This window comes from Pholis gunnellus, assembly GCF_910591455.1.
Source record: "Pholis gunnellus genome assembly, chromosome: 3".
Lineage (NCBI taxonomy): Eukaryota > Metazoa > Chordata > Actinopteri > Perciformes > Pholidae > Pholis > Pholis gunnellus.
The window spans coordinates 10678553-10693802 of record NC_136529.1 but is presented as its reverse complement, the minus strand read 5'-3'; the positions used below and the strand labels follow the sequence as shown (position 1 = coordinate 10693802).

The 15250-nt window shown below is 42.2% G+C and overlaps 1 protein-coding gene across 1 annotated transcript in view; it reads right to left on the bottom strand.

The window, feature by feature from the left end:
- The window catches only part of kif5ab (kinesin family member 5A, b), a gene marked incomplete at both ends in the record, with an annotated part of 52649 nt that overhangs the window by 36304 nt on the left and 1095 nt on the right, over positions 1-15250 (bottom strand). The gene's annotated exons all lie outside the window — the stretch shown is intronic.

The following is a 15250-nucleotide window of genomic DNA, read 5'->3' as shown; positions in this document are numbered from 1 at the left end:
AGTTTAGAGACTGTTTTAGATTGTTGTCAACACTTCATCCTCCCCTGTGACGCCCTGTTAAATCTGCCTTGGGAAGTTTGAGAAGCAGAGACCACATGGGTGTGTTAGAGAGAGCAATGGAGACTTCACACACATCATGCTTATCACTAAAACATTATATTGCCATATTGCCACTATAAAAAAGCGCCACATCAATATATATTTCATGGACGCTGTGTTCATCTGTGGGTCTTTGCCCTGAATAGCAGCGCATATCACATTAAGAGGCCCATCCGTCTTCTTTGAATGGTATGCATCCTGTATTTGTGTCTGATCATATTTGTGTGTATTTTGTGGTATTGAGCAACAGCGCGTATTTTGAATGAGCGCGGTGCAGCGTGAAGCGCTGGGTAAAAGGCTGTGCGACCCCCAGGGAGACAGAGAAAGAGATCACATCTGAGGTGAAGCCATTAGAGGCAGTGTTCAAGGACTTGAAGAGTAAAGTGATGCAGTGGAGAGGAGAAATAGAGTGTAGGAGTAGAGCAGAGGAGGGGAAATGCAGAGAGTGCAGAAGAAACTACATGACCTGAAACCAGCGATGGCATGTGGAAAGACGGCACAAGAGAATAACACAGAAAGAGGGCAAAAAAGGTCCTTTTTTTATTGAATCATTGTGCCAGTAAACAAGGCTGTCAGACAGCAATGCAGCCTGTGAGTCAAGTCAGCCAACCAGCTGACTATAAGCCATGAAATAAATCACACAGCCAACCATAGATATACTAATTGAACCCACACAGACTTGAGTTGCCACTCAACCAATTAATTAACCAGCACGCATCATTCCGCTGAAAAGCCAGTTCGCTCAGGTATTCAGTCAACCGCTCCGTACAACATATTAAGTCACACATCAGCCAAGAACCGGTGCTGAAGATAGTGAGTGAGAGCAGTCTAGTTTCCTAAATAAAATATGTCTGACTGCTAGTAGGCACTGTGTGTGGGTGGCTAGAGGGATGCATATGTGTATAAAATTCACAGAAGCAGTTTGTGCAGACAGCCTGCACCGCCCACAAACCCCGCAGACATCAACTGTAGAGGAGGCTATCTAACCTTGACATGTTTTCTCTCTGCTCTTTGTGTTGCATTGGTTGCATAGCTAACACTTTGAGCACTTTGAACATGGCAAATATTGACATGTTGGTATGCTGAACTTTTCTGAACGTTCCCATGCAAGCCAGTGAAATAAATTTAGCTTGTTTATTTGTAACGATTTGACAGCATGACAGGCAAGAGAGACAGAGAAAATAACTCGAGAGATCAGTTAATGACGTGCAACAAAAGGTTCCCAGCCAAACCAAGACGGTCACAACCGCGTAACCATGCAGACACCCCGATTTATTTGTCTGATTGTTAAAATGTGCATTGCATCAAATTGCATCATTTCACTTCAAAGTAAGACTTATTAGAAATTGCGGGGGACATATCGCAACCAGAATTGGAGCTCTATTTTGCTCTTGACCCATAACGGACCGAAGAAAAGTGACTTAGCTATGTCTCTGTCACGCCTACAGAAAGGCCGCAGACTTTTTAAATGGTACTTCATCTTTTGAGTTTCTTATGTAATGTGGATGTACTGTAGAATGAACACGATTTACACTGGCCACAAACCAGCAGTTTTATATTCTATCCTTATTGTCAAGAGGGTTGCATAGTGAGAAGAAAGTTGCATAGTGAGAAGAAAGTTACATAAGCAGGTCATTAAATCTATACAACCTCCGTGAGTCCTGCACCACCCTGCTGTTATATATTTTTATTGGTCTTACTCTGCTCACAAATTGCCATGCAAAAACCTTTCTACTGTAACATAATCTACTATAAAGAAAGTTACATTTTTCTGCCCTTTACATAAAAGCCATACAACTCCGGAGGATGCTCTAAACTGTGATTATGTTTGCACCAGCGGTCTGGGATATAATACATCCATAATCCCCTGCACCTCAAAACATTACATATGGGCCCCACTGCTTCTCAGTCTTTTAAATGACACATTCAACAACAAGCTTGACACAAAATCCCTGTGCACACAACAGTGGCTTGAATAATAAGCTATGTTCCTGGCATTAAAGGATGTATTCTTTTGCAATGTTAAATCACAGTTTATCACTTTCCTTTTTCAATCCACAAGCACATGTGCTGGTTTTGTAGTCACATATAATTGTAACACTTTGTAGGCCTTTCTGCCCATTTGTGCACAAGACTTCAGCATTGTAGGGGGTAATATTGTGTCACAGTAAACGTTTTAATATTTATACTAATGCAGTGCCTGCTGCTTTCTCAAGAACAGCTCTTACAAACAACTTCACACTCAACACTGCACTTCAATACACCTGCCATGCCATAGTTGCATGCGTCACATACCCAAGTTGCAGCTACTCACGGTCAGATACACCGGTGCCCAAAGGCAAGACCTTAAATAATTAGCAACTGAATTGAATACTAACTTTACATAGTGTGTACTTCTACTTCAGAGGAAAACATTGTAGTTCCGATACATTTACCTGACGGATAAATGCTACTGGTTACATTGCAGGTTTAGATTTGACTCGCAAAATATAACAAAATATGATGCATTATTATTCAATAAACTATCCAGCATTATATTTGAATTGAAAGCTCCACCTAAAACAGACACTAAGTAACCGTAGCTAAATGTAACTACATTGTGTGGATAATGCCTCACTTTGAATCTCCAATTGAAATAAAAATGTGAATGCTGGACTTTTACTATGTGGTATTGTGGCATTAAAAGTTTTGTTTTTAAATAAGATACAAACAGAATTCAGAGAATATCTATGATTCAGTCAGTGTTGGCTGGAATTGCTGCATGCACAGAGTGAGCGGAGTAGGATTACCGCTCGCGTTTGTTGACTAAACGTGATGAGCTGCGGTCCGCACGCTGCCGATGACATGCTCGCGCCTACAGAGCATTCTACAGAGCCCTAAGCCGCGCCGCACAGCTGATCGGAGAAACGGTTGTGGAGATGTGAGAAGGACATATACCCACATACAGACAGATATATATCAATAATGAATCATGGGAAGGGATGATGAATACAAATACAAATAAATCTTATATAATAGACGTATATTAGACTGAGCAGTAACAACACATTTTGCTGCTTGAAGGCCATTTAGGACAGTTGTGTAACAGAAATTTAAGTTGTACAACTTTAATTTACAGTGTTCTGAAAACAAATTGTGTTCTGTGAGGTTTATTTGAACAAATTAACTGTAGTATAGTAAATGAATAGATTTAAAAATACGAATGAAAGAAACCAAAACACATTAATTCAACTGGAGTCAGTTAACCACTACACTAAGCTAGGCTAGTTAGCAGGACTTGTTTTTCTGCTATTCATTTCCCCCGTTATTATTAGATTCAGCCATTGCCTTATTTATGTGGAATAACAACCTCATTTACTGAGATGTGGAAGAATCAAAATTGACTTTTAAATTACCGAACAAAGGTTGTGGTCAGTTAGCTTTCGTTAAGGCTAGCTGTGGCTATCCCGGCAGTTAGCTTAACCTAACGACAGTCTAGCCACTGCAGTTTGGTGTTAATCTCTGTTTTGCTGTTTATTATTTTCAAATTACACATTAAATCAAGAAAAATCAAGAAAAATACTATCTAAATAGTTCAACCTTTTTCCACGCTTTTTAAAGTAAATATTATGAGACCAATATATTGAATTGATATATTAACATATAGTAGATGAGACTGCCAAGAAAATAGATGTTTTTCTCTTGCCACTCAGTGCTTCTGTTTAACTAATTAATTTTATAAGAATAAAGTCACTAAGTAAAACAGAAAAAGGCTATTTGTGCCACTCCCACAAGCTGGAGCTGAACATTACTGCAAAGTAAGACATTGAGTGTTGACATTACCACAATGACCTCCCTCTCTACAGTGATAGCTTTGCATACAATAATTTGTTTGTGGCAGCGGAGACAGTTTGGCAGAATCCAATCTTCAATTTAAAATATTATTTCTCCTCCATTTCTTAAGAAGCTGAACTGATTGCTGTAGCTGTGAAGTGCTGTAATCACAAATGCAGGTACAAACAAGCTTTCCATCAGACCTGATTAGGGCTGAATCTGCTTCCAATGAGTCATTTGTAATGTGCACACAGTACGCTCATGCAAACCACACCAAACAACAGAGAGGGGGGGGGGGGGGGGGGGGGTGATGATGTGATCTTCATTGGGGTGAATAAAATGAGTCAGTTATATAAGCTGGATGAAAAACAGCCCTTTGCCAATCATTTGTTTCACTGGCTCCACCTTTAAAACACTAATCTGATCCTGTGCTATATAAAAATAATAATAGCATAAATGTACAAGACATTCTGTAAGCTCTCTATCTGCGTGTCCATCTCTCTGCCTGTCGGTTTGAACAGGTATACTTGTTTGATTGTGTAATTTAACGGATGTCTTTTCAGTTATGTGCATGCACGTCGAAAGCTGGAATAGGGAGCATGTTTTTTTCTAAATCTGTTAGTGTGTGATTGTGTGTGCTGCTAATAATAAATTAAATGATGCTTGTACATGCAGAAAGTGTACATGGCCCTCAGCTTTGTGTTTGATGTCAAACACCCACATGCCCCGTCCAGCCTGCAATTTGCTGCTGTCTGCCAGGAGACAAAAGAGGTGGTGGGATGCAGGCAAAGAGCGAGAGACCAAGAGACAGACAGACCGAGAGAGAATTAAAAACACCAGAAACTGTGAGAATTATTGGCAGCGAAAAACAAGCCTGAGCTGTTGTAGAAAAATCTAGACATATAATCAGCATAAACAGGAACAAAAACAGAAAGAAGGAAATACAATCAAGAGCACGGCTGGCAGAAGGGGAGGCAATCGACTGAAGGCAAGAAGATGAGTTAACAAAAGGCAGTGAAAGAAAGAAGAAAGAGGGATGAATGGTTTCAGCAGCAGCTGTTGAATTTAGATAGAGGTCCTCTGGTACACAGGCCATGATACCGTCGGGAACACAAAGGCCCCTCTCTAACCAGAGGGCTTGGCATGGATACTCTAATAGACACATACATACAGTCACATCTAAATATTGTACTTATGTCTGCAAACATTGACTTGCCATGAGCTGAACAACAAAACAGCGCACCCCCCACATCTTGGCTATTGTTTCGTTGGTTGGAATTTTTACAGTGTAGTTATTTTAATAACTCAGCTTGGTAAGGAGCATTTTCTTGGATTTAGGTCACTCTGCTGAGTGAATTAAATCCGTGTAACGTGATTATTAGCTTGCTAGCCGTCCTGCTAATACTAGCTACCTGAAAATGTCAAGTAAAATATGCTTTCACGGCGCCTTCAGCTGAACGCTTGAAACTGCCCTCTGCCATCTCGCTATTACATCGCTGTGGTTGGAGGTCACACTCTTAGTCTCTTTACAAAAGCGAGGAGGGCCAACTGTTTCAAAGGGAGGGACTCATATGCACCAACGTGCACGCCGGGCCAGGCCGGCTACAAAAACCAAGAACCGAGAGCCTCGGATAGCAACACACACAGAGGGAGAGTGACTTTATTCTCTGCTCATTACTCTTTATTCATTAGTTTTATCTTTACATGGCAAATAGTTGCTGCTATATTAAATCGTTTTGATGGATGGGTAAGCATTTAGTTTCTATCTAGTGCACGAGTGACAGGATACATATTCCTGCAGCCAGTTTCATGCTGTTTAAACGATTGGCAGTTGGCGGTATTGTGCACAGAAACACAGCACCGCGCCAGTAAAGGCAAGAAAGAGGAAGACTGCTACAGTGGATTGGATATACAGGGATATACATATTTGATGTGTTCTGGTGAGAAACAGTGGCACTATAATGACCTCAAGCTACATTCTTCTTTGCTTCTGACAGACAACAGGATTCATTCACACACCCACAAAAGGTCACTTGTCAGGAAAATGTAATCTTGGCTCATTTAAGTTGAACAATTAACCAATGTCTTCATTTATTTGGTGAGGACAGTCTTGAAGGTAGTAACAACAGCCATACACAAGAAAAGGCCAACACACAAAACAATTGGTCACTGACAATACTTGTGGCAACACAGGCACTCACACATTTTGATCTCATTCAGACTGGTTTAATTCTGCCTCTCAATCGAGTTTCACACCGAAGCCTCCCTCCCACTAACCAGGAGACATATAACTAAATATTTTAAAAGGCAGCGCTGGATGAGATAAGAAGATCAGGCATGAGTTCCTCCTCCTCCTACACATTGGTGGGCTGACAGGCAGGCTGGCGACAGCTGCTCACTGTTTTTCCTCCATGGCTCCTTTGCAGTGGTTTGGTGTTGGAGTGTGAGCTCGACGAAGGGCAGGAGGAGGAAAAGCAGGAGGGGTCCTATTTTTCCTCATCAGACTCTGTGTGTGTCTCGGTCTCTGTGTCAGTCTTCCCCCACTCCCCCACCCACACAAACTCATCAACTCCCCGTCTCTCTCCTCGCACACATAAATGCACATACAAGCAGAGTTCACACTGCCAATGTCTGCTCCATCCGTCAAGCTAATCAGGCTTCGAGCCCCAGATAACAGCATCATTAGTGATTCTCTCGACAACAGAAAATCCCTTACAACCGCAAAAGCTCCAGTCACACAACATTACCAAACATAACTGCATTTCCTAATTCAGTCTGCTGACAAGTCTAGGCAGAGTCAACTGACACACACTGCCCCGAGGGCAAAGCAGTGCCGACTGATTGCCGAGTTGTGATGGTGGTGGTATTATTTTTGAGTTGTCTTCGAGCTATCTTGTAGTTATCAAAGCTATTTTTTTTGCCGTTTTACTTTATCAACAGCTTAGGGAACAAAAGTTTACCACTCAACATCACATTAACACTCTACAAATAATTTCACAAAGTTTTCTGCATCGAGTTGTTTATTAACGATCCACACGTTGAAGTGGAGCAATTAATCTCCCATCAAACTCTGCATAATTTATCAGGATGAGTGAAAGAAACAGGAGAGAGAGAGAGGAGTGGAGAGCAGAGGGAGAGGAAGATTGGGCTTTGTTCACACGCTTTGGTGAGTTTCAGACCAGAAAATAGGAGCAACATCAATCTCCCTATGGACATTAGCGGAGTGAGAGAAAGAGAGATTTGGAGCCACATCAGCATCCGGTTGAGGAGAGTGAGACGGAGAAGGAATTCAAACCACGACAGATAAACTGAGATGACGGACAGAAAATGACTGAAAAGATAGGCACAGATAGAGAGAAGACAGCTATAAAACATGCCGATGAATATTCTTTTATTCCATTCCGAGTAGGTCTGGAAAATGACACATCCACTCCAGAAGTGCAACCGCAGCTCTACCCACCTGTCTGTCAGGGCTGAACATTAAGCCTCAACACATCTTCGGTACACACCAACGTGTGTCCGCAGGACAGAGTATCAGACACAGTCAAGTACTGAAAGCTGGCATGTTCATAATCTTGTTAACTTATTTTGGATCAGGTAGTTCCTGAACACGACCCATCTTTTCTCTTGTATACAGTCTATTTTCCCCAACGTTGATCGTGGATATTTCTGTCCACCTGATGAATGCACGTCCAATATTTACTCTCTTTAAGCTCTGTTTTTGGTCTCCACCAACTCCTGAGGGAAATAAGAGTGAAGCCATGTCAAGAAAGAAAGCTCTTAACAGAGTCACCGATTCCTCCATACCTTTATGTCAACTAGTACATTAACCTGTGAGCCAACTGTATTGAATACATTTAGGCGAGAAGTGATGCTCCAATGAAATGCTAATGCAGGCAATTTATAATGCAGACATCTCAAGCTCTGTGCCAAATTGAAATAGAGGGAAATATCTGGCTCTTTAGCTGCTAAATGCTCCACTAACCTACTAGTCGCTAACTGTATGCATCTGCTGTGTGAACAGCGCTTTACAGCTGTCCGTTGCTATTTTAAAACAACACTACGAAAGCAGTAAAGTTGCAGCTGGACAGCTGAAACTGACCAATAACCACTAACCAGGAGCCAAATTCAAACAGCTAGGCAGACTGACACAGTTCAGTAATTTAACCATTGACCAAATGATGGGACAAAAGCTTACAGAATCATCAGGCGAGTCAAAAGCAACAATGCAATACAAACAAATCCAAAGGGACAGGCAGGAAACCCAAAGTCCAAACGACCAGAAAGAGGTTCAAAACAGGCAGGTGTCTGGTAAACTAAAAAGGCTAGAACGCAAAGGCAACTAAGTTGTCAAAACAGTCTTACTTGGACACAATTCTTGTACACCAGCTTATATGATATTATTAAATTGAAAGAGAGAGAGAGTGAAGGAAAGTGCAAGGAGAGCGGAAAACACTCTTCAGGGATGACAAAGATGCCTCAACATTGAGGTGACACTTTGACTGTTTCTGTGCTCGCCTCCAATGTCATGTTTGATTCGGCCTGCAGCCTTCCCACACCTTCCAGTTATTTACGATATAAACTTATAGAAATTGTTCAGAAAATAGAACTGAACCTTGGGATAGAGATGAGTAGTTTAACATGAATTGGGACAAGCGACCTCAGCAAAGAGTTTCGATCACAACCTGAGCTATTAGCTGGGCTCTCAAAGGGAATGTTTGATGTCAAAGGAAATGTCTGCGGTCTTGTGGACTCATTTCAGCCAGCAACCACCTGCAGTCAGCTCAACCTGCGTATAAGCAAATCCAGTCAAAATTAATTCACACAAGGTACAAGATTCCTCCCGACAGCAGCTTTGTCTCTGCCACTTCGGCACCACACAGAAAAAGCCAAACACATTTAGCATTTAATACAAAGGAAATTTTTTTTTTTCCAGGCAGCAATCCTCCCACAAAGCATCATGCATAAACTCTAATGAAGCACTGAATGTGTAAAACAATCTAATCAACACTTAACCTTGCTAGAATAGACACTGCATTCATTTATCACAAGTATAATTTTACCTGAATGTGTTTTTGTGAAACAAAAAGGAGGCCAATTGTGCCATTTGTGAGAAGGAATAACAAACACTTCACTAATGCCCCGCTCTTCTTGACAGTGAAGCCAAGTCAAGAAAGAAAGCTCTCAAGAAGCCATTGATTCCTCTATACCAGTAATTCAATCAGTACATATACCCATGAGACAACTGCATTTAGGCGAGAAGTGATGCTCCAATGAAATGATAATGCAGGCAACTTATAATGCAGACATCTCTACGCTCTGTGCCAAATTGAAATAGAGGTTTTGTGTTGTCCTGATCCACAGTTCTAATTGAATCTGAATCCAGACACTCGACACTGAGACTGATTCTCAGAAGCAGCCAGAAAAAGACACGTGCAGTAATCCAACTATGCCATCGAGCTGCTTTGCACCATTACTATGAGCCCTGTTAATGACTACATGTGGCAGAGAATGAATTATAAATTAGGGTAGGATGAAAGTCGTGAAGATGTGGCAACAGAAGCACACAATTCTATCTTTTTGTGTACGCTGGCGGCAATTATTAAAGCGAGTGAAGCTAGGGAAACAGCTGAATGGAAAATGAAGCAATCCAAGAAATAGTAGTGAGCAATGACTTAAATTTGCTGTAAAAATCAACAACACGGTTAATAGGATTCCTTCAGCTACAACTAACGACTGAGCTATGCAGCGAGGTAATTTGGATAATAAAAGGCCTCCGGAAAAAAAAGGTGCATGGTATTAAGAGTTTGCATAAAATGGCATTAATTAGAAACTCTGGGAGATAGAAGAGGTGGAGTAAAAAAGCAACAAAGTCAGTATGAGTATCTATGTACGCCACAAAGACAACAGCTGGTCCTGTGTGCTGGAAGAGGTGTTTTTAAATGTCTGGGCTGGGACCAATCCAGAGCCATGCACAAAATAAAATGATGGCCAGGATTTTCCAAGTCTCTGTTATGTATTGTCGTGTTAAGTGAGATTAACCTCAACTAAAAGCAATAAAGGGAAATGTTCTTTAAGGCATGGCTCCCCTGAGAAAGGAGGGAAACAGTGACCCAGGGTAGATGTCAATGAGATCGATAAACTGAACTGTGATTAATTGAAGGACACAGACGCCTTGGGCATGCAAAGTGCAGGGATGCTCCTCTCGACGCCTTGGGATTTCCTCCCTGATCTACTGCCAGGCTAATACAGCACCAACTTGCCCATGGGGCCTCGGCATGTGCACACACGTGTTCGAGCACGTGTGCAGCCGGTTACGCTGTACTGCCCACAGACGCCGAGGGCAGACATGGAGACCAGGCAGTATCCTGGGCAGGGCCGTGGTTAATGAGGACAGGATGCTCCATTAACGCTCCCCGGAGCTACAAGCCTGCTATAGTCACAGCCCACTTCTGCCATAAAGGGAGAGAGATGGGCAGGAAACGTGTTGACGAACTGGCACAAGCTTATCTAACCCTGGCATGTGTGCACGCTGAGTAAAAATAAAGATGAGCTGAAGGAACTGGCAGCTAATAAGCCGTTGAGTGTGCCCGCTGACTAAATTGGAGTCAGTATCGTGTTAATATTAGGGTAAAGATGAGCGGAAGGGCTGGCAGCGCTAGTTGGTTTGGGTTGTGGCTAGATAGATACGGTCGCCACTAAGTGATTAGAATACTGATTTTTCTCTTGAAATACAGCAAAATGAATCTCAGCGAGTTTAAGTTTCTCATTTTGGGGATTCTCACATATCTGGGCTGACTGGAGTGAAATACCACTCACCACAGTCACAAAGATCCTTTAAAATTATTCCCCTGACTCCTGACTGACAGGCACTTCCCCCTTGACACCATTAAAACCCGCCATGGAAAACTCTGCCGAACTTAATGAGATGACAGACGATGCTGAGCTACTCCTCTCACATCTTCCTAAAACTGCTGATGAGTCGTGAGGAAAATGAGCCACAGAATCATTACACCATGAAACACAGCTCGACAGAGAGATATACAGTGAAGTGTGTATTTAGTAAGAGAGAGAGAGAGAGAGAGAGAGAGAGAGGGAAAAAAAGAGGGAGGTCTGATCCCAAGTGGTAGCTGTTGTGTAGACGGCATTCAACGGGAGAAATGAGTGCAGATCTTGACCCTACACAGCAATCCCATTACACAGCCTAATTGGATAGGGTGTGTGCACTGCATTGATAGAATTAGAGCACTGAAGCGTGCAGGGTGGGGATGGGGGAGCCCTTTGGACCTCCATTTGTAACTCTGTTTGGTCTGCAGACAGTTAAAGCCATTGCAAAGAAATATCCTCGAGGAGAACACGGCTCGAGTGGCTCTATAAATAACGAAAGGTACGAGGCAGGTAGATGACTTTACTCTGCGTCGGTCATGCACTGTCAACAGTTTGTTTCGACAGCAGCTGTTTTCCCCTCTTGGCGCCTAATCAAGAAACGGAGAGGAGAAGAAAAGAGAATCAGCCCTCAGCCGAGCACGACGGGGAAAGAGCACGCAGCTCCATCAGAATTCAGACACACGTCTTAGATTGGCCGCTCATAATTAATCGGTTAATTTCTAAAAATATCGCATGCCAATTTTCCGCAACAGTAGCACACGTGATTCTAATTCATTGTTATAGATCTCAGAAAAAGCTTTCAGGGGAAAATAAGTGCTTTCTTGTACAGAAGTAGCAAAGCCTGACAAGACTTAAACATGTAGTTAACAAAGCAGCCTTTAGCGCCCTAGAGTTTCTGTGGTAGACTTGTAAACAAGCAAGGGAACAGCTATACCAGGGAGAGGTAATCCATAGAATTATAAATGGTGTGCAGAAAATAGAGAATCAATAGTTCTTTAATGTGCACATTTCAATTGGACTCGCAAAGTTCACCCTCCTCCATTATCCATCATGGTCAACAAAAACAAAAGATCAAACGGCTCCATAAGACAATGACAAGGAGGTCAGTGTAGAGAGGTGAGGGACTGAGTGTTTTGAATTACTGCTACACCTCAGCATACACAGAGGCAGAGGCACGTGCTCACGCCCCAAGGTTGAGTCTGACAGGATGATGGCTGACAGTTTTGGAAACAAACACGACGAGGAAGGAGGCTTTTTCTTGTTGTTTTTGTATTTTGGTGCAAAACTTAAACAGTCTGGCCCTGCTCCAGGATGCAGGCTCATTAAATTTGTACCTCTAATATTGGAAAGTAATGGTCTACGACTAAAGGGACTCCTAGTTTCAGAGACACAATGACCTATCGCTGAAAAGGCACTGCAGAGAAAAATCCACTGTTAAGCATTTCCTCTTGCTCGTTTAAAATAGTTCGACACGGAGAGGGATCTAATTATCTGTGTTTACAAGTTATGTCATACCACCCCCTTAAGCTAAACTCAGATCAAGCATGCAGCTAAGAATATTCACAAAGGTTTACAACAACAGCAGCCAAATTAACCATAGAATTATTTCATTTTGGCATGTTATTTCATATAGAATCCTAACTCATATCTTATCATTATACGCTGCCACTGGTATGACGCATACATGCATACAATGTATCTTTAAGAAGCCTATAGCATGTGTACAGCTCATATGGCTCTAGCATTAGATATCTATATGTCGCTGCCTCGGAGCAAGAGAGAAGAAATTCCATATCTCGCTCCCTCGGAGGCGACCGTGATTATTTATTATTCATAGAACTGAATCCAAAGCGTGATTCATCATGGTTGTCGCTTTCGCCTGCCAGAAGATTAGGACGGACAATCTGGCCCCTGTGACGCCGCATTGTTCCAGACAGTGAAACAGCAGAGACAGCTGTGTCACTCCACTGTGGAGCAAACACAATGGCCTGAGCTTTTGGGCGGTAAAGGCTGAGTATGGTCATTACTGTCACACAGCCAGTGAGCGGGACTCCACAGGTGGCATGAGAGATGAAAAAAGAAATAATGAACACATTAATTGTTGTGTGTGTGTGACATATTGCTATTGTCATTAAAATGACTATTGGGAAAAATGGTGTTGCAAATGTGTGAAAGTGCTTCAAGGAACTCTTCAGGAACCGGAATGTCTATATTAGGGATGCGAGTTTACCTGTTTCACATGTCTTTGATAAATGTTATGTGTTTCTTAGAAGATCCAACATTCGCTGTATTACTGGTTTCAGGCCTGAACGAGTGATTCTGCTCAGTTGTGTTTGTGCTTGTTGCACTGATGCTCCGCACCTCAGAGAATAGGCACTGATTCCTCACTGCTGATGCCAAGTGAATGCAGAAATGTACATCTTGTGTGATGGCAGTGAAGTCACAAAACCTTAAGGTTGAAATGCAAGTCCAAGTCACTGAGGTGACGTCTGAGTGGAGTCCAGACGAACCGAGTTCAGTTCTTAGTACTCTAAAGCTACACAAATCAAATTTCTATATTAGCAATGGATCAGTTGGCTGTACAGTATAACAGGGGTTGCTCATAGACAACTGGCAAAAGACTCTCAAGTTCCCCTCAGCTCTATTGTGCGTTTCAGCATCTTTCAGCTCAATATTTAAAGTCTGCAACTTTACTGTTTTGATTCCGTCTCACCGCTCTAATCATAACTGGCATAAACTCACTGTACCTACCCAGCAGAAAACAGCAGACAAAACAAAGGTGGTGTGTAGCTGGTGAACATATTGCAGCGTTTAGCAGCTAAAGAGCCAGAAATTTCACTCGGGAGTTATATAAATAGACATAAATCTAGTCTTGTTTTTAAGCGAGGTTGTGAGGTAAGTGAGGTAATTTTTCCATTGAGAAAAAAAAAACAATCTTCCCCTTACAAATGTAAAGCTGAATTCACAAGCTATAAAATGCATCCTTAGTCAATTGTTACACTCTTGCTGCTGCACGCCTCCTTTGTCTTGTATGACCGGCTTATGGAGGCTTATGTCAGATAACTAAAGATAGATATTGCTGTGTGAGTAATATGTCTTTGCTATCTTTACGGCTTCGCTATACTTGTGCGACTGTTTTTAAGCCCGGCACAAATAAACCATTCAGCGTGTCAATATTATAGTTATGTAACCTTGCTTGAAGTAATCCCTGTTAGAGCAGAGGATGCAAAGCTAATGTCGAAGTTGATGTGTCGAGTTCAAGTCTGAGTTTAAGTTGTCAAAAGTCACATCCAAGTTGTTTCAGTAGTTTTTGACTCTGCAATGAAACCACTGCACATCTTTCCAGTCACACTTCACCCGTCCCCAGTGTTTTGAGGCCCCCGGAGACGTTCCTTCATCAATTCAGAGCACACCAACACGTCATCTTCCCAGATCTTTAATCTTTGCAAGTCTCCTCCTGCCTGCCAACCCAGGTGCCACCGAACCATCACTCAAGAGCTGAAATCATGGCCTCTGTCAGTTAACAAGCTCTGGAAGGAGCCTTCCTTGGGCAGACAAATGTGGGGCCATCAGTGCAGCCCAGATTGTTTTTTATCAACCGTCAGAATGCGAGCGCTTAGTTGTCACTACGGGATCCCTGCAGCGTGCCTGCTCGCCTGCCAGCCTGGTATTCTAAATCCTCATCCAACCTGACGGCCATAGCATTTCAACTCTCAGGAGACATATTTTTTTTACAACATCCTCTTAAGTGTGTTCCAGAGCTACAAGAGAGATGCTACAGAAGGAAACCACACACTCTGATAGCAGTTACACAACTACAAACCCTCCGCATTATACCTCCCAAGCAATTACATTCAGAAAGATGAAAACTGTCTGCACGCATCCGTGATTATATTCATCTGAGCAGAAGGAAATTGATGGACGGTTCGTACATGAGGTTACTGAAAATATAAGAAGAGAAGTGCACGCTTCTGTTTCCAGACGTCATCAGTTTTGAAGGCTTCTGCATACTGAAGTCTTGGAAGGCGACAACAGCCGTGCAGTGTGTATGTTTTCTTGGCATAACGACAGATCACAGTTCCCTTAATTGGGTAACATGATTTATATCCCTGCACACTGTTTTCAGCTGTCATCATCTGCAGACTACTATGAAGTACACACTAAAACACTGCAGCCTGAATGAGACAGAAGCACTGTCAATGATCCAAGATACTCTTAAGAATTTAAAAATGAGATTGTTTTAAATAACCTCATAACATACAAGAAAGAACATCTGTATTTTCATTCCTCTGCTGCCTTTAAACAAACACAGAATACATTTAAATACAGTTACCAAGATTGAAGTGGGAATGACTGATTTCAAGCCGTTGTATTGCCAACATGCCACTCCCAAATAGCATCAAAATGATGTAGTAATGAGTATTCAGTCATTCAATTCTATCCTGCTGGG